This window comes from Papio anubis, chromosome 5, assembly GCF_008728515.1.
Source record: "Papio anubis isolate 15944 chromosome 5, Panubis1.0, whole genome shotgun sequence".
Classification (NCBI taxonomy): Eukaryota; Metazoa; Chordata; class Mammalia; order Primates; family Cercopithecidae; genus Papio; species Papio anubis.
In genome coordinates, this window is record NC_044980.1 from 130,713,081 (window position 1) to 130,733,854 (window position 20,774).

A 20,774-nucleotide genomic window follows, 5' to 3' on the forward strand; every position below is an offset into this window, starting at 1 on the left:
ACCAGCCTGGCCAACATGGTGAAACCCCATTTCTACTAAAAATACAAAATTAGGCCGGGCGCAGTGACTTACGCCTATAATCCCAGCACTTTGAGAGGCCAATGTAGGCAGATCACCTGAGGTCAGGAATTCGAGACCAGCCTGGTCAACATGGTGAAACCCCATCTTTACAAAAAATACAAAAATTAGCCAGGCATGGGCCGGGTGCGGAGGCTCACGCCTGTAATCCCAGCACTTTGGGAGGCCGAGGCATAAAAGACTTGCAATATTTCCTTCTCTAGTAGAAATCTAGTAAATGTCATTATCTTGTCAGTGTACCACATTTTCCTCAACCTAGGTCTTTTATACTTGCTAGTTCACTGACCTGAAACACTCTCCCAAGCTTCCTCCTTCCCATAATCAGCTCAAGTCCCAGCCCTGGAGACGCTTTCTTCAACCCACTCAATTTAATAGTCTCACCTATTAATTTATCTAGGCTGTAGCATTCCTTGGCTCCAAAATATTCATCACAAGTTTTTTGTTTTGTTTTTTGAGACAGGGTCTCACTCTGTCTCCCAGGCTGGAATATAATGGCACGACCATAGCTCACTGCAGCCTCAAACTCCTGGGCTCAAGCAATCCTCCTGCCTCAGCCCCCTGAGTAGCTGGGACTACAGGAGCATGCCACCATGTCTGGCCTTTTTTTTTTTTGTAAAGAGAGAGTGTCCCTATGTTGCCCAGGCTGGCCTCAAACTCCTAAGCTCAAGTGATCCTCCACCCTTGGCCTCCCAAAGTGCTGGGATTATAGGTGTGAGCCACTGTGAGCCTTGCCTACCACAAGTTTTATTACATATTCATTTCGTGTTTGTTTAATGGCTGTTTCTACCAACAGAGCATAAGCTCACTACAAGTCCACCAGTGGGCCTTTTTTAACAAATAGGTTTATTAATGTATAATTTACACACTAAAATTCACCAGATTCAAGTGTTCAATGACTTTTACTAAATTTACTGTTATGCAACCATTAGCCACATGACTACTTGGGTTTTGCTCCTCAATGTATTTCTGGCACTTAGGAGCTAAATAAATATCTGATTAATAATCTGATAATAAGTTATTCTCTTTGTTTGTTGGTTTTTTCTGGCAGGATCTCACTCCATCGCCCAGGCAGGAGTGCAGTGGCACAATCTCGGCTTCGCCGCAGCCCCAGCTTCACCACAATCTCGATTTCCCAGGGTCAAGATCCTCCCACCTCAGCCTCCCAAGTAGCTGGGACTACAAGCGTGCACCACCATGCCTGGCTAATTTTTGTGGTTTTTATAGAGACAGAGTTTCACCATGTGGCCCAGGCTGGTCTGGAACTCAGTCTTGAACTTAAGCGATCCACCTGTATCAGCCTCCCTAAGTGTTGGGATTACAGGTGTGAGCCACTACGCCCAGCTGACAATTCTTGTAAATTCAATACTACTATCTATTTAGTGTAATGTGTGAAATGAGTTGGTACATTAAAATAGCCTTTATTAGGCCAGGCACGGTGGCTCACGCCTGTAATCCCAGCACTTCGGGAGGCTGAGGCGGGCAGATCACGAGGTCAGGAGATTGAGACCATCCTGGCTAACACGGTGAAACCCGTCTCTACTAAAAATACAAAAAATTAGCCAGGCATGGTGGTGGTGGGCACCTGTAGTCCCAGCTACTGGGGAGGCTGAGGCAGGAAAATGGCGTGAACCCAGGAGGCGGAGCTTGCAGTGAGCTGAGATCGCACCACTGCACTCCAGCCTGGGCAACAGAGCAAGACTCCGTCCCACAAAATAAAGAAAACAAGCAAACAGACAAACAAACAAAAAAAACAGCCTTTATTACATTACATTCCAAATACCCTTTATTATTTCCATTTTGAATCAAAGTTGGCTACTCACATATTAACCTACTGCCTCTCTCATAGAAACCCCTAACCTTTCTACGGCTTGGCGAACACCCACTGTGGTCAGGTTCATATACACATACCATACTTCCCTTTTCTTAATCAAGTAACCCCCTCCTCCACTCCTAGCCATGTTACAAAACACTTTATAAACAAAGGGAAGTTCTTTCATAAGAATATATTCATTAGCCTGCTATGGTGGCTCTTGTCTGTAATCCCAACACCTTGACAGGCTAAAGTAGGAGGATCATTTGAGCCCAGGAGATTCCATCTCTATTTAAAAACAAACAAACAAACAAAAAAACCAGGTACAGTGGGCTCATGCCTGTAATCCCAGCATTCTGAGAAGCTGAGGTGGGCGAATCATCTGAGGTCAGGGGTTCAAAACCAACCTGGCCAACATGGCGAAACCCTGTCTCTACTAAAAATACAAAAATCAGCTGGGCGTGATGATGGGTGCCGGTAATCCCAGCTACTTGGGAGGCTGAGGCAGGAGAATCACTTGAATAGGGAGGCAGAGGTTGCAGTGAGCCAAGATCACATGCCATTGCATTCCAGCTTGAGCGACAGAGCAAGACTCTGTCTCAAAAAAAAAAAAAAAAGGAATGACTTCATTGATGAAAATATAGTCTTCACTTAATGTATGCACCTTCGTAACACTGATGTGATGGAAATAAGTTCTTGGTACAATATATTTCTAGTCAAGACCTAAATATAAATCTATTAACACTAAGTAACTGAAAACGATTTTCAGATATAAAAGCAGCCTCTTCACTGTGTCAAATTTAGTTTAGCCTAAAGCTGCTTCCGTATTTTAAATTCGGCCCAAAAGTTTCTCATACCTAGTAAACTGTAACCTAACTGGATGTGTAAAGAGACTGTAACCTACTCTTACACCAATCACAGAGTTTTAGTCAAAGGTGGGCAACTGTCAAATCATGTTCAGATAAGGCAAATGCTGAGCTGTAACCAATCCAGTTTGTTTCTGTACCTCACTTCTATTTTCTGTATGTCACTTTCCTTTTTCTGTTCATAATTATTATCCAACCACATGGCAAACCTGAAGTCCCTCTGAACATATTCTAGGCTGGGAAGGGTGCCCAATTTGTGTATCATTCTTTGCTCAATTAAACTCTGTTAAATTTAAGAAGGCTTTTTTAAATTTTTTTCTTTTTTTTAGAGACAACGTCTTACTATATTGCCCAGGCTAGCCTCAAACTCCTGGGTTCATCCTCTCACCTCGGCCTCTCAAGTACAAGGGTCTGCAGGTGTGCACCACCACACCTGGTCAGGTAAATTTTTCTTTTAACAACTGGATGGATAACCTGTAAAACAGAAATGTTCTACTTCTAATACTCTGAAAATCGAGTATTCATTTTCAGAAATGCTAGGTCTTTTAACTCATTTAGAAAATAAATTCAAAAACAATAGCTACACCTACAACTCAACAACAAAAAAAAAAACCCAATTCAAAAATGGGCAATGGGTCTGAATAGACATTTCTCTAAAGAAGACAAACAAAAGGTCAATAAGCAGAAGTCTGTCACTAGCCTTCAGAAAAATGCAAATCAAAACCACAATAAAATCCAAAAAGGTTATTGTCAAACAAACCAACCAGCAAACAATAACAACTGTTGGCAAGGATGTGGAGAAAATGGAACCCTTGTGCACTGCTAGTGGTAACATAAAATGGTACAGGTGCTGTGGAGTAAGGCAGTTCCTCAAAAAATTGAATGTACCCAGCGCAGTGGCTCACGCCTGTAATCCCAGCACTTTGGGAGGCTGAGGTGGACGGATCACCTGAGTTCGAGACCAGCCTGACCAATATGGAGAAACCCCGTATCTACTAAAAATACAAAATTAGCCGGGCATGGTGATACATACCTGTAATCCTAGCTACTCAGGAGGCTGAGGCAGCAGAATCACTTGAACGGGGGAGGCGAAGGTTGCGGTGAGCTGAGATAGTGCCATTGCACTCCAGCCTGGGCAAAAGGAACGAAACTCCATCCCCCCCCCCCAAAAAAAAAAAATTGAACGTAAGGCTGGGCAAGGTGGCTCACGCCTGTAATCCCAACACTTTGGGAGGCAGAAGCAGGGAGATTATCTGAGGTCAGGAGTTTGAGACCAGCCTGGGCAACACGGCAAAACTCCGTCTCTACAAAAAATACAAAAATCAGTCAGGCGCAGTGGCAAGCACCTGTAGTCCCAGCTACTCGGGAGGCTAAGTCAGAAGAATCGTTTGAACCTGGAGGGCAGAGGTTGCAGTGAGCTGGGATTGCACCACTGCACTCCAGCCTGGGCGACAGTGATACTCTGTCTCAAAAAAAACAAACAAACAAAAAAACAGTAATTTATACTATTATAGTCCCCAAGTTTAAAATTTGTATACGATGATGGAGGAGCTATGCAGCGATGGATTAAGGTTATTAATAAATGATTATAAAAGCAGTTATTTTATTGGTGGGGAAACACTGACAAGTCAACAGATTCATTTCAGCCATTTTCTGGCCTAAAACAATGACATTCTAATAAAAAACACACTAACATTTACACCACCCAATGAATTATGCCAGTGCAATACGCCCTTCTACATTTTCCAAGAATGTAAGCTGTGTCACACAGGTGTCTAAATTAGAAATTAGTAATAATATTAAATTGGAGAAACTATTACTCCAACTTTAAAAGCAGCACGGATTAAAAAAGTAAGAAGGGGGCAAGGCACGTTGACTCGCCTGTAATCCCAGAACTCTGGGAGGCTGAGGCAGGCGGATCACTTGAGGTCAGAAGTTCGAGACCAGCCTGGCCAACATAGTGAAACCTCGTCTCTACCAAAAACACAAAAATTAGCCGGGCGTGGTAGCGGGCGCCTGTAGTCCCAGCTACTCAGGAGGCTGAGGCAGGAGAATCGCTTGAACCCGGGAGGAGGAGGTTGCAGTGAACCGAGATCGCTCCACTGCACTTCAGCCTGTGCGACAGAGCGAAACTCTCTCTCAAGGAGAAAAAAAAAAAGAAGGGGCTCCCAGTGGATATACAAATTATTATCAGTTCATTCAATTCCATCAACAAGCACTTAGTAAATGCACAGTACCTGTGAGAAAACCAGGCCAACAAGCATTTCAAGGTTACCAAAAAAGGAGAGTTGAAAATAGCCTCACACTAATCCAGCTCTAAAAAGACAAATAATTCAAAACCACCCTTTAATGTCTGTCTCTCTAAACAGGTGCACCCCAGTTAATATTAATAGTCTGCATTACTATTGGTAATGATTCTGGCTACCATTTTAGATTATAAGATCCTTCAAAGTAAATGCCCAACTTTTTTCATTGATTAGAAGGCGAAACGGGGAACCAAATGAAATAATCCACCATCTTTCTAAAAGTCAGTTTGATTTCAACTGATTACAAACAAAAAGGGCTTAACAGTTTCCCACTGCGCACATGTGCCAACCGATTCCATTTCCTACAACCTCATCTAGGAAACCAGGCGTGCCACGTGAACCCTAATGTTATACAAAGTGTCCCCCTCCAGCCTGGCCTATGCAGAGCGCATTCTAGACAAGGCCCCTAGTGTACCAACAGCCCAATTTTGGCTATATTCTCTGAGCGATTTAAGGAAGTCTGCAACCACTCATCTCACGTGACCTTAAAAAGGGGCGCAGTTGAGCCCAGAATAAACCACACTCCTTTTTCTTCTATATCAACTTCACTGCCCAGTATGAAGGAAGTGGGCGGGGAAGAGGCGCAGCGCCAGCGGGCAGGATAGGTCAGCAAAGAAACGTGGGGTGTCGCGCCATCTACTCTGGAGGGGCTGGAGGTGAGGGGCACGCCCGCTCACGGCACTGCAGCCGCTGCAAATCCAAGGCTGCCACACCCCCCGGCACGGCTTCATCTTCCTCTTTCTCCAGCGGAAAGGGGGCCCTCTCCACGGAACGCCCCACCTGCTGTAGTCCTCCACACCCCGAAACGCAACGCCCGGGAGCAGGCGCGGGTGGGAGGCGGTGCTGGGGGGCAACAGGCGGCGAAGGGCCGCGGCGACCTGCAACCCGCGCATGCGCAGATCCGGGTACCCGCCCGTTTACCTACCGTTGGAACCGCGATGCCCCGTTCCCTGGCCGCGGCCGCTTCTCCAGGACCCGCGGGGACCGCAAGAGGGCGAGAACTGAGGCCCCAAGTGGCTCCGCGGCCGGGAAGCCTCTTCCTGGGGCGGCCGCTGACGGGAGGTTAAAGCTACGGCTGTGGCGCGGGGCCAGCCCGGTAAGCGACTCCCGGATATCCCCGGCGGTGGTGGCGGCGGAGACGCGGAAGAGGGGGCCGGAGTGGCGACAGAGGCGACGGCTGAGGTGCAGAGCCTCCCTAACGGCGAGCGGGAGGAGCGCGGCTGGCGGGCGGAGGCCGGGCCGGACGTGACGTGCGTGGGAGGGGGCGGGGCGGGCCGCTGGCGGGGGCGGGGCGGCGAGGGTCCCCACCCCCACAGCATCCCGGGCCGCGGCCCTGGGTCCTGCAGGCTTGAGGACCGCGGTTCCTCTCCCACCATTTGGGCTCCTGAGTTAGGGTGCGAGCAGCCAGGCGCGGGCCCAGGGCGGGTTGTGGGATCCTCGATTTGGGAGACTGGGAAGCAGAGAGGACACTGGGGAGAGGAAGTCGGAAAGATAAAGGGAAAATCCGGAACACAGAGATCGCTTCTGGTCTCTGCAGAGGAAGCCATGCCCCTCCCTGCAGGCGGCCAGAAAAACCCGGGGCCCCCATATCCAGGTGAGGAGCACAGAGACCTGAACCGAAAACCGCAGGGAGAGGCCTAAGCGGTGACTCCCGTTCCCATTCCCAGAGATGTGAGTTAGGTCCGGTACCACGGGGCTGCACCTGCGTCCTGCCCGCCCCCACCCTACCCCTTCACCTAAGGACCTGACCTAGACTCCAGAAAGAACTGTAAGGCTTCGGTACCTTGACAGTCTGGGACTGTGGAAGTCGACAGGCTGCGGGCTCACTGGGAGCTTCGTATACTAAAATCAGCCAGCTCCGGAGGCAGAGCTGAAAGGAGGCAGAAAGAATGAGCTCTCTGAACTTGAGAGTTGGTACTTACTTGTATAGCTACCCAGACCAACCCTACAACTCCCTTGAGCTCACAAAGGTATGAATATTCAGCCAATCTCTTCTTTGCTATAGTCTGTTAAGGGCTTTGAGATCTTCCATTTGGCCTCCTTGACGGCGGGTAGATCAACACCTGCACAAAAAATAGCAGCCACCACAATTCAGTTGTCCCTTACCTGCCTGAGCTGGAAGCCGGTAACCTGAAAAATGTAAAACAAGAACCCTCATAGAACTTGGGACAAGATTTGAAAAAAATAAAGTCATCCTATGAAATGATATGTAAATGGGCTACAGAGGCCAGAGTGTCTCCCACATTTCATCAGAGGGACTAACCCACCTGTAACCTAAGTGTCACATACCCAGTTGATGCCGTCATAACCGAAGGGTGGGGTCCATAAAGAGTCTAAAACCAAAAGAATCTGAATAAGAATGTTCTATGAGGTTCCCAGGAACTCTGTCCAGGAATGAGTCAACTGATTCTAATGACCAGAACCAACACTTACTCTCAGGGCAGTTAAATCTGAATTGAGATTCACTCACTCATTCAACAGATACTTAGTGAATGCTTACTATGTTCTAGTCTCTTAAGATACATCAGTAAATCCCTGCCTTCGTGGAGTTTATATCCTAGTAAACCTAAATTCTGGATCTCCTTTAAGAGCATACAAAGGCCCATACTCTGATTCCAAACTCAGCCAGTAGCCTTTCCATCATTCTGGGAGTCTCTCGAATAAATCTGCATACCCACTAAGAAGCGATTGTCCAAGGCATATGACTAGGACTAGTTATACTAGCTGTACAGTTTTTGTCAATAAATTCATATCATGGTTTACAAATCGGACACTGTTCACTGGGTTGAATTGTTTTATCCAAATTAATTTCTCGGAGCCTGATTAAACTTGAGTGAAGTGAAATAAAAGTTTCCAAATCTGCCAAACAGGATCAACAGAGCCTGATTTCAGAGCAGCCCAGTGAAGGTGCAGCCTGTGCATTTAGCCTTGTATCTCTCTTTAAATATCTTAAATGAAAGCTTTACCTGTGATTCCATGCTTGGAGAAGAGAAGCAATATGATTGCTTCAAAAGCTTTATCGTAAGTGAGTAAAAGTCTTGAGAGTAAATCCAAAGAGAGTTAAAAATTTCCTCAGCCTGCCCTACATATGCAACACAGGCTTTTGTTGACATAACTGACTGTAATAAATACTTTGCTCTGAGTATGAAACCTAAGGTGTAAGCTCCCAGAGGGAAGGATTCCCTTGCCTTTTTGTGTGTATGTGTGTGTGAGACAAGGTCTTGCTCTGTCACTCAGGCTGGGGTGCAGTGTCTGGATTATGGCTCAATGCAGCCTCAACTTCCTGACCCCCAGCAGCATTCCTACCCTAGTCTCCTGAGTAGCTGGGACTACAGGGACATGCCACCATGCCCAGCTAATTTATTTTTTATTTTTTTAGAGATGGGTTTCCCTATGTTGCTCAGGACTGTCTTGAACTCCTGGCCTCAAGTGGTCCTCCCACCTCAGCCTCCCAAAGTGCTGTGATTACAGGCATGAGCCACCGTCCCTGGCATCCCTTGCATTTTTATACCCTACCCACAAAGTATGGGATCTTAAAAAACAAATGAATTGATCAGTGACCATTTTCCCCCTCAAGAACTCCAGAACATATCCTTGGAAGATATATTCTTTAGATCCCACTTGATAATATAAAAACAGTATGTTCAACATAGGGAGCACATGGGCTATAATTCAAAACAAACTTTTATTTTATGTCTTTTGCCATGCCTTTCAATTTGTGCAGTGGGAGTAGATCTGTCATGTACCTAATTGAAAACTCAGGCAGGTTCCATGAGTTTTTAGGGGTTCTGTGGTCTCCTTAGGAATAGAGTCCTATTGTCATTGAGTCATGAAGAGTGAAATGTTTTCCTCTTTTTCAGCTGGGAACAGTTGTCTCATTGCTTGCCCCAAAGAGGGGACCATAGTCATCTTTAACCTGCCTAGTCTTTCTCCTCCCAGCTTAACTAACCATAACCAAATCTGGGGAACGCAGGGAGAAAAAGGAGCAGGAAAGTTGTTAACTTTGTATGATGGTTTGACATTCCCTGGGCAAGCTTAAAGCTGACCTTTTTTTCATGGATACCTCAGAGGCCACCACCATCCCCCTTCTCTGATGGTTTCTCCCCCATAATTCTATTGGTCTAAGTGTAAAGCTATTTTGGTAGTTCTTTACTTCTTTCCACACACCTCCAACTACTTGTCTGTTGAAACCTGGGCATCTCTGTAAAGGCCCTGTCAGATAGGACCTGAGATGACTCTCACACTCCTCCATTTGCAAGCGACCCTTTATTGTGGGACAAGGTTGTGCACTCCATACCCTAGGGGGTGCCATTCACATCATCCTCACTGTAGTTTTGTATGTTATTTATTTTGATGTTTTTCCAGCAGGTGGCAGTAAAGTATTTTGTCCAAACTAAATTACAACGACTACTTCCCAATAGATGGAAGCAAAGAATCTGGACGAAGGAGAGCTTTTTTCTCAAGGTGCTGCTGTGTTAGTCTAGTGGCAGCTCTGTATGGTTCACACCTGGTCCACAGGAAGCTCTCATGCACCTCTTGCCCGAACAAACTTGAGAGTACAGGCTAATTCCAGTGCATATTCAACATTCCTCCACTCTGCTGCCAAAACAGCCACCAGCCTATGGGAGTCAGACACAGGCCCACAGTGCCCCTCGGACTGCAAGAGGCACAGGTCAAATGCTCTGAGCAGTTCGATTGAAGGCCCACTGCCTCAACTTGAGGTAAAAGGTAGGCAGGCACCTGTGGTAAGAATCACAGCTCACCAGCAACAGTCTCCAAAGACATTGTCCTCAATAATTCTGATTTGGCCATTTATAACTAAATAACTATGAGTATTTAATCTACCTGCTTTGTCTAAATCCTCTGAAATTTCTAGAGGGGGTCTATCTCAGAACACTTTAGTTTTTTGGTGGATGGGGGGAAGAAGATGATTTCTTTTGTAATATCTTGTTGCTTCAGTTAAAACAGTGGTTCTCAACTGTGACAATTTTGGGGGACCATGTGTGCAGACATTTTTGGGTTTTTTTTAACATTTTTTTTCCTTCTGAATTCAGGATCTGTTGAATGCAGACATTTTTGATTGTCACCACTGGAGACAATCAGCTATTGGCTGGTGGGTGAAGGTCATGGATGCTGGTAAACATGCTTTATGGCACAGGACAGCCCCTACAGCAAAGAACAGCAATTCTGTTTGTTACAGAGACGAGAAAATACCTCACTAAAAGAATACTTCAAAATTACATCACTTTGTCTTTTTTCCTACAAATTCTTCACCTGTAGATGGAAACGTCACATTTCAATATATCAATGGAGTCAAAAATAGCATTTGTGATAGCTATTTGGCCAGGATGAGAAGTGACTGGTATAGACTAAGCGTTTGTGTTTCTAAGACTCCCTCTGGAGATGAGGCCATGCCAGGAAAATTGCTACTTAAGATAAGATTGTTATTTATTTGCAAGATGACTTTTAAGCCTAGAAAACAAGCATTCTATCCAGCTTATCTGAACAGGGACATTATGCCTCTCAGAAGTAAGGTCGTGAGTCACATCACCGTAGAAGGAATGTATCTTTGCTACAACCTGGACTGCATTCTAGATGCCAGAGAGGACCTCAGCATATCTGCCTCCCCAAGGTCACCAGTGTCACTGGAATGAGACTTGAAGTCGGGAAGTAGCTCTCTGTCTCTGCGGTTACTTTACAGATGGCTAATAATGCCCTCATTATTCACAGAGAATGTAAATGGCTTCATCCCTCCTTTACATGAGTTTGACTGAATTCAGCTCTTCCAGATGTAGCAGGATGTTGAGCCCATCCCTTGCACCATCAGTAAGGAAACTTTTTTTTTTTTTTTTTTTTTTTTTTTTTGTCGGGGTTTGAGACGGAGTCTCGCTCTGTCGCCCAGGCTGGAGTGCAGTGGCCGGATCTCAGCTCACTGCAAGCTCCGCCTCCCGGGTTCCCGCCATTCTCCTGCCTCAGCCTCCCGAGTAGCTGGGACTACAGGCGCCCGCCACCTCACCCGGCTAATTTTTTTTTTATTTTTTAGTAGAGACGGGGTTTCACCGTGTTAGCCAGGATGGTCTCGATCTCCTGACCTCGTGATCCGCCCGTCTCGGCCTCCCAAAGTGCTGGGATTACAGTATAAGTAAGGAAACTTTTAATCAGGTGTCCTCCTTACCCTTACTGATCTCCCTGAGCAAGGCTGTTTGAGTACTAGGATAAGGATTAACTTGTGTTCAGTCAAGACTGCCTTGTCTTTCTTAATACAATGTTAATAAGAAACTGGAGCCACCCTAGCCAGAAAAGCCAAAAAGATATATTCTGTCCCCACCAATTATATCATTTAAAAGTAAAATAGATACAACAAACATTCCAAGCTCTGTTACTAGCCTTGTGACTCTAGCCAAGTTACTTAACTTAGTTGTACCTTAGAGTCCCCATCAGTCAAATAGGGAAACTAAGACTTAAATAAATTGGTATGCATAAAAGTGCTTTATTAGCCATATACTATAATTTTTTCAGTTCCCTCTCCTATACTGCATTCAGAGGCCTCGAGAACAATCTGAAAATGTCTTGCTTTCATATCTGGATTTTTATTGCTAGGAATGAGGCCCGGTGTGAAAACCTTTCTTGACAGAAGTTGCCAAATCTTTGTCTATCTATTTGTAAATGAAAACCAAGAACCACTAAGAATTCCCCCAAACTCTCGGTGCTGGTTTTAAGATCTTCTGAGCCTTGTAAGTTACAATAAATACAAGCACACTTCTTCCCCAATTAGAAGCATATTTATACTGCCCATTTGTAGAACAAGACATGACTATAAATACAGATAGGAAGCCATCATTACATGCAGTCTTGTGTGCAGGGAAAAACAAGTGCAAATGGAGATGAGATTGTGACTACTCTTGATCCTCACAGAGCAGTAAAATGCTATCAAATTCAGTCAAACTCAGCTAATTAATTTCCTCCTTGAGGTAGTCTCCTCTACTGGGAATTAAGGAAGGACTAAAAACACATCAAATTTAAATCCTCTGATAAAAGAGAAGCAACTCACCATTAGAGAGATGTATTGCTGGCTCTTCCAAGAAATGGAGTGGAAATCTTTCTGTGCCACTTTGCCCAGGACCATTGTGCCAGTGTGCAAGAATGTGTGTTTTTCATAAACAGAAAAATATCACTAGCTGCAAAGAGAAGAAACTGTTCCAGGGTGTACAAATCCCACGCCAACCTCCAAAATAATGGCAAATACTGTTCTGATCTTAGTAACCCAGAATAACCTTTGTGCCACTTACTTATTCAACACATACTTCTTGGGCAGCTATTATGGGTCAGGCACTGTGCTAGGGTACATGATCACGATCTCTGCCCTGGAAAAGCTTCATCTCATGTATCTCTGGAATAAAATCTTTTGGTGGAATAGAACCAAAGTTAACATAATGTGGATTTCAGCTTCTATATTCACTCATATGGCCACTGGTGCCAGTCACATCCAGTTTGGAGAGCTGGAACAATTGACAGTAAGTCTCATCTTTGCCAAGTCCACATATTTGGCCTGATAACTTAGAATTCAGTGTATGACAATAATGTAAGCCAATACTATCATCAGCTATAAGACTAATTTGTTTTGGCTTCTTTATTAAATTCCTATAATCAGCTAAATATTTTTTCCACAGTCAGAACTTTTATTGTTAAAAATAAATGCATAACAAAGAATAAATATCCCTTTCTCTTCTTCCCTCTGCCTGTGTCCATATAGGGGAAAGAAAAAAGTGCTCAGAGATTCAGTGAGATTATGACCTTCACAAAATTATGAACTTTCTGCTGCCTTTTTAACCAGAAATCTAGGCAGGAGGGTCTCACCATTTTTTATACCCTCCCTGTTCCTTAGAGGCTCTAGGCTTTTGAGCCTTCCTATCATTTGACCAGCTAGGTTGCTTCTCAACACCTTTTTTTCCCCCTTTGAGTCAGGGTCTTGCTTTGTCTCCCAGGTTGGGGTCCAGTGGCCCAATTGTAGCTCACTGCAGCCTCAATATCCCAGGTTCAAGCAATCCTCCCACCTCAGCCTCCCAAGTAGCTGGGACTACAAGCATGCACCATCATGCCCAGCTATATATATATATATTTTGTAGAGACGTATTATCACTACGTTGCCCAGGCTGATCTCTTAACTCCTGGGCTCAAGAGATCCTCCCACCTTGGCCTCCCAAAGTGCTGGGATTACAGGCGTGAGCCACCATGCCCAGCCTTCAGGCACCTTTCATTCAGACCACATTTTCTGTGGCAATGTTTACAGATTGTGGTCTAACTACAGCTGTATGTTTTGCCAAATATTTACACCTAACTGCTCTTTTCCACTAAAGTAGATAACAATTTACAGAAGCATTTAATGTTTTCTGAATCCCCAAGTTCATCAGCAGAGAAGCTCCAAAACATGAAGGTGTATATCCCTATTTTAGGCCTTCATAGAAAGAAACCAACCTGGCTGGGTGCGGTGGTTCAAGCCTGTAATCCCAGCACTTTGGGAGGCCGAGGCAGGTGGATCACGAGGTCAGGAATTCAAGACCAGCCTGACCAACATGGTGAAACCCCATCTCTACTAAAAATACAAAGTTAGCCAGGCGTGGTGGCACATGACTGTAATCCCAGCTACTGGGGAGGCTGAGGCAGGAGAATCGTTTGGACCCAGGAGACAGAGGTTGCAGTGAGCCGAGATTGCGCCACTGCACTCCAGCCTAGTGACAGAGCGAGACTTCGTCTTAAAAAAAAAAAAAAAAGGCCGCACACAGTGGCTCACACCTGTAATCCCAGCACTTTCGGAACTTTGGGAAGCTGAGGGAGGAGGATCACATGGTCTGGAGTTCCAGACCAGCCTGGCCAATATGGTGAAACCCTGTCTCTACTAAAAATACAAATAAAAAATCAGCCGGGCATGGTGGTGCATGCCTGTAATCCCAGCTACTCAGGAGGCTGAGGCAGGAGAATTGCTTGAATCTGGGAGGCAGAGGTTGTGGTGAGCCAAGATCGCGCACAGCACTCCAGCCTGGGCAACAGAGGGAGACTCCATCTCAAAAAAAAAAAAAAAAAAAAAAAAAAAAAAAAAAAAAGGGAGATAATAGAATGGAGGGAAGACAATATTCAAAGAATAGTGGCTGAACATTTTCCAGAATTGAAGGTAAATATCCTAAATTTTGGAAGACTAAAACTTGCCATGCTGGAAAGTATAAAATGCACACATAGTTAAAGTTTAGTACCCAGAGATAAAGGGGATCTTAAAATTAGGCAGCAAGAAAAGACATTAGGCCAGGTACAGTGGCTCACACCTGTAATCCCAGCACTCTGGGAGGCCAAGGTGAGCGGATTGCCTGAGGTCAAGAGTTTGACACCAGCCTGGCCAACATGACAAAACCCTGCCTCTACTAAAAATACAAAAATTAGCCAGGTGTGGTGGCACACGCCTGTAATCCCAGCTACTCAAGAGGCTAAGGCAGGAGAATCGCTTGAACGTGGGAGGCAGAAGTTGCATTGAGCTGAGATTGCGCCATTGCACTCCAGCCTGGGTGACAGAGCAAGACTCCATCTCAAAAAAAAAAGAAAAGAAAAGAAAAGAAAAGACACTAATCTTCAAAGAAAAGATAATTTGGCTGACAACAGACCTTTCAATAGTAACAACAGAAGCCAAATGATACTGCAGTATATCTTCAAAATGTTAAGAGAAAATTGCCATCTTCCAGAAGGAAGATTCAAAATGCGAGAAGTAATGGTGAACAAAGAAAATCGTTTGCATGTTTGCTGTAAATCTAAACACTATCCAAAATAATGGCAACAATGTCTAAATTCTACTATTGTTCAATAATTTTACATGTGCTATTGTGAGAGGGTAAATGAAAGTATTAGAAGGCTTTGTATTGTTTAAGAGTAGGCTAAATAAGTTTATAATTTGTTGAGTTAAATATATATGTTAAAATTTCTACATAATCACTACAAGAAATTAAACAGTATATATAACTTCCAGTTTATTAGGGGGATAAAATAAAATGGGAAGATCTTAATTTTAAAAATGGATAAAAAATTTTAAAGGAGGACAAATAGTAAAACATTAGATAGCAGAAATAAATTCAAATATGAGTAATTACAATCAGTGTAAATATATTAATTCCTAATTAAAAGTAAAAGAGCTGGGCAATGTGGTTCACACCCATAATCCCAGCACTTTGGGAGGCCAAGGCAGGAGAATTGCTTAAACCCAAGAGTTTGAAACCAGCCTGGGCAACATAGCAAGACCCCATCTCTTAAAAAAAAAATTTTGGTCGGGGGTGGCACTGAGACGGGAGAATCACTTGAGCCTGGGAATTCAAGCCTGCAGTAAGCACCACTGCACTCCAGCCTGGGCAGCAGAGCAAGACCCTGTCTCAAAAAAAAAAAAAAATTAATAGCCAGGGATAGTGCTTTGCACCTGTAATCCCAGCTAGTCAGGAGGCTGAGGCAGAAGGCTCATTTGAGCCCGGAAGTTTCAAGGTTATAGTAAGCTATGCTCGCACCACTGCACTCCAGCCTGCGCAACAGGGGAAGACCCTGAAGTTCATAGCTGCATTTTTTATATTGGCGGAAAAAAAGAAACTCAAGCTCAGGTAGTTATCAATGATAGAATGATGAATGATTAATACAGTATGGTATCTTCATACCATGTAAACAATGAAAATGAACAAACTACAGCTGCAAACAATATGATGAATCACAAAAATAAATGAAAGAAGCCAGACACAAACACATATTGTATGAATCCATTAAAAACAGTTCAAAAGCAGAGAAAACTATCATTTTAGAAGTCAGAATTGTGTTTAAGGAGGGAAGTCTTTTTGAGGAAGGAAGAAATCAATAATAAGGAAGGGTCATGAGAAGATATTCCATTTCTTAACCTAGGGGGAAGTTGCATGGATATGTTCACCCAGGGACAATTCAGTGAGCTGTACTCATGATCTGTATACTTCTCCATATATATTTTGTATTTCAAAAAGTTTAAAAATAAAAACTAGCTCCTTAAGTTTTTAAGTTTTTTCTTTAATTGAAATTAAATATAACAGTGTTTCCCCAAAAAAGCAAAACTAAATCATTGTGTTTAGGGATACAAATTAGGGGGAAAACTTAAAAAAAAAAAAAAAGCCAGGAAGTGACTAACATAGACATCATGATGCTGGTTCTGGTTCTTTTGGGAACAAGGGGCAAGAGTGCCTGGAGACACAAAAATAAGAATGCTCTTGTTCTTGATATGAGCAGTGGTGGTTACATGGGTGTTTGCTTTGTATTAAATTGACCAGGGGCCAAGCGCAGTGGCTCACACCTGTAATTCCAGCACTTTGGGAGGCTGAGGAGGGTGGACCACCTGAAGCCAAGAGTTGGAGACCAGCCTGGCTAACATGGTGAAAGCCTGTCTCTACTAAAAATACAAAAAGTAGCCAGGCGTGATGGCGCAGGCTTGTAGTCCCAGCTACTTGGGAGGCTGAGGCAGGAGAATCACTCGAACCCGGGAAGTGGAGGTTACAGTGAGCTGAGATTGTGCCACTTCATCCCAGCCTGAGCAACAGAGCCAGACTCTGTCTCAAAAAAAAAAAAAAAAAAAAAGAACAACAACAATAAAAGAAATTGACCAGGCCAGCAAGAATCACTTGAGGCCAGGAATTGGAGACCAGCCTGGGCACCATAGTGAGACCCCATCTCTATAAAAATTAAAATTAAAAATTAGCCAGGCATGGTAACACACCTGTAGTCCCAGCTACTCAGGAGGCCGAGGTGGGAGGATTGCTTGAGACCAGGAGGTCAAAGCTGCAGTAATCCATGATTGTGCCACTGCACTCCACCCTGGGTGACACAGAGAGACCCTGTCTCAAAAAATAATAATAAATAAGAATAAATTATTGACCTGTGTTTACCTTGTTTGGGCATTATTCTTTTTTCTTTGAGACTGAGTCTTGCTCTGTCACCAGGCTAAAGTGCAGTGGCACAATCTTGGCTCACTGCAACCTCCACCTCCCGGGTTCAAGCGATTCCCCTGCCTCAGCCTCCCAAGTAGCTGGGATTACAGGCATGCGCCACCACATCTGGCTAATTTTTTATATTTTAGTAGAGACAGGGTTTTACCATGTTGGTCAGGCTGGTCTCAAACTCCTGACCTCATGATCTACCCGCCTTGACCTCCCAAAGTGCTGGAATTACAGGCGTCAGCCACCACACCCAGCCTCTTTTCTTCTTTTTCTTTTTTTTTTTTTTTTAACAGAAATGGGATCTCTCTCCGTTGCCCAGGCTGGTCTCAAACTCCTGGGCTCAAGCAATCTTTTTGCCTCACCTTCCCAAAGTGCTGGGATTACAGGTGTGAGCCACCATACCCAGCCAGGACATTTTGTATATGAATATTGCACTTTTATAAAAAGGGGGTATTTTGGTATTTTTATTAGAGAAAGTATCTCACTCCATCTCCCAGGCTGGAGTACAGTGGTTCCATTATAGCTCATTGTAGCCCAGAACTCCTGGGCTCAAGTGATCCTCCCACCTCAACCTCCTGTGTAGCTGGAGCTATAGGCACATGCTGTCATGCCCAGGTGTTTTTTTTGTTTGTTTTTTTTGTTTTTGTTTTTTTTGGTAGAGACAAAGTCTTGCTGTGTTGCCCAGGCTGGTCTTGAACTCCTGGCCTCAACAGATCCTCCAACCTCAGCCTCCCAAAGTGCTAGGATTACAAGCATGAGCCACTGCACCAGCCTAAAAAAGATACTTTAAAGCAAGCTTTTAGAAAAAGATAATAGGCCGGGCGCTGTGGCTCACACCTGTATTCCCAGCACTTTGGGAGGCCAAGGTGGGCAGATCATCTGAGGTCAAGGGTTCAAGACTAGGCTGACCAATATGGTGAAACCCTGCCTCTACTAAAAATACAAAAATTAGCCAGGCATGGTGGCACATGCCTGTAATCCCAGCTATTCAGGAGGCTGAGGCAGGAGAATCGCTTGAACCCAGGGGGCGGAGGTTGCAGTGATCTGAGATCGCACCATTGCACTCCAGCCTGGGCGACAAAGCAAGACTCCATCTCAAAAAAAAAAAAAAAAAAAAAACATAATAAAAGACAATGTCTTCATGATTCTTAAATAAAACACAACCTTTTCATGGTAAAGTAAGGATTGATAAATTCAGCTATTTTACATTTGACACTATTAAAAAAGTGAAAATTCAAGCCAAAAGACTGGAAAAGTTAGCTATAAAACATTCAACCCCAAAAAGGACTACTATCCGCATGATATAAAGAACTTCTGGAAATAAATTTTAAATTTTTTAAAAAGACAATCTAATATGAAATTACAAAAATACACTTTTTTTTATAGGGGTTGCACATAAAAGGAAATCCAAATGGCCAACACATGTATGAAAAATACTCAACCACATTACTAATCAGGGCAACGCATACTAAAAGATACAACTTTACATCCACCATAATAAACTCACCAGCATGGCCAAAATTAGTAAGTCTGATAGCATCAAGTGATGCAGAACAACAGAATCTTTTTCACTGCTAGTAGCGTGTAAATTCTAAAATTGAAAACATAACTCTAGAACTAAACAATTCCACTCCTGAGTATATACTCTGGAGATCTGTGTGCACAAAGGTAGCAGAATATAGGTACAAAAATGTTCACATCTGCATTAATTCTAATAGTCCAAAAATGGAAACAAACACTCCAGCCACAGAAGGATAGACCATACAAGGAAATATATATAACAATAAAAAAAGAATGAGACCAGGCATGGTGGCTCATGCCTGTAATCATAGCCCTGTGGGAGGCTGAGGCGGGCAGATCACTTGAGCTCAGGAGTTTGAGATGAGCCTGGGTAACGTGGCAAAACCCTATCTCTACAAAAAATACAAAAATTAGCCAAGTGCAGTGGCACACACCTGTAATCACAGCTCCTCAGGAGGCTGAGGTGGGAGGATGGTTTGAGCCTAGGAGGCGGAGGCTGCAGTAAGCCAAGACCCTATCATTGCACTTCAGCCTGGGCAACAGAGCCAGACCCCATCTCAAAAAGAAAAAAAGAAAAAAAAAAAAAGAATGAATAAACTTAGACCTACAGGTAACTGCATGGTTGAATCATAGCAATAAAGAAGGTAAATAAAATACAAAAGAAACCTACAGAATGGCTCTTTTAATAAAGTTCAAAATCAGACAAAACTAGTCAGAGGTACATACACAGGTGGTAAAATTACAAAGAGTGGCCAGGTATGGTGGCTCACACCTGTAATCCCAACAATTTGGGAGGCTGAGGAGGGTGGATCACCTGAGGTCAGGAGTTCGAGACCAGCCTGACTAACATGGTGAAACCCCATTTCTACTAAAAATACAAAAAATTAGCTGGGCATAGTGGCAGGTGCTTGTAATCTCAGCTACTCAGGAGGCTGAGGCAGAACAGCTTGAACCCAGGAGGCAGAGGTTGCAGTGAGCCAAGATCGCACCACTGCACTCCAGCTTGAGCAACAAGAGTGAAACTCCATCTCAAAAAAAAAATTACAATGACTATGATATGGTTTGGCTGTGTCCCCACCCAAATCTCATCTTGAATTCTCACATATTGTGGGAGGGATGCAGTGGGAAGTAATTGAATCATGGGGGCAGGTCTTTCCCATGCTGTTCTCGTGATAGTGAATAAGTCTCACAAGATCTGGAGGCTTTCTAAGGCAGAGTTTCCCTGCACAAGCTCCCTCTTTGCCTGCTGCCATCCATGTAAGATGTGACTTGCTCCTCCTTCTTTCAGCCATGATTGTGATGCCTCCCCAGCCATGTGGAACTGTAAGTCCAATAAACCCGTTTCTTTTGTAAATTGCCCAGTCTCAGGTATGTCTTTATCAGCAGCATGAAAATGTACTAACACAGACTAGTAACTGCCAAGCAACTGATTACTGTAAAAGTCAGGATGGTGGTTTATCTCTAAGAAGAGACAGGCGGTATGTGACAGACAAGAGCCACAAGGCGAGCTTTGAGGAAGAGGCATTGTCTATTTTCTCTTTCCCTAATTGGGTGGTGGCTACACAGGTGTTTCCTTTAGAATTTTTCTTTTTATGCATTTCTGTTTTCTGCCTTTCTTGTATGTGTTTTCATTTTGGAATTGTGAAAGTTGGAAACAATAGGGAATGTAAGTGGTAGTCTCTGAATGGCCTTAGTTTGCTCCTGAAACTCAATTTGGAGCTATTGATAAATGCTGAGTTAATGTCCAGAAAATACATTTAATTCAGTAGTTTAATACTATTATGAGACATTATTACTATATCAGAATAAGGGTATTTCTTCTTTTCTTTCTTTTTTTGAAATGGAGTCTCACTCTGTCACCTAGGCTGGAGTGCAGTGGCACAATCTCAGCTCACTGCAACCTCTGCCTCCCGGGTTCAAGGAATTCTCTGCCTCAGCCTCCCAAGTAGCTGGGATTACAGGCACCCACCACCACGCCCGGCTAATTTTTGTATTTTTAGTAGAGACGGGGTTTCACCATCTTGGCCAGCTGGTCTTGAACTCCTGACCTCATGATCCACCTGCCTTGGCCTCCCAAAGTGCTAGGATTACAGGTGTGAGCCACCATGCCTGACCACTTCTTTTCACTCGCTCAGAAAGCAACTCAAAGTTGACAGATATGGAGTGAGCTATCTGTAGAAAAGAAACAAAAGAACAATAATTTTTAGTTGGGGGCAGA

At 44.0% G+C, this 20,774-nt stretch overlaps 1 protein-coding gene and 1 long non-coding RNA gene across 13 annotated transcripts in view; one reads left to right on the forward strand and one right to left on the reverse strand.

Annotated features, from left to right (window-relative positions):
- The window catches only part of FAM13B (family with sequence similarity 13 member B), a 110,268-nt gene that overhangs the window by 84,308 nt on the left and 5,186 nt on the right, over window positions 1-20,774 (reverse strand). For 10 of the 12 annotated variants that reach the window (XM_009209165.2, XM_017959913.2, XM_003900148.3 and 7 more), the window contains exon 1: window positions 5,986-6,316. The exons of 1 other annotated variant lie outside the window; for it this stretch is intronic. The gene's annotated coding sequence lies outside the window, so the exon portion shown is untranslated. Of the gene's footprint in view, window positions 1-5,985; window positions 6,317-12,111; window positions 12,745-20,774 lie in introns of those variants that run through there. One more of the 12 variants, XM_017959907.3, reaches the window with a different exon arrangement.
- LOC116275030 lies at window positions 6,370-10,890 on the forward strand. Its single transcript, XR_004184000.1, has 3 exons — window positions 6,370-7,030; window positions 9,426-9,788; window positions 10,115-10,890. It is a non-coding gene; the product is annotated as an uncharacterized LOC116275030 (long non-coding RNA).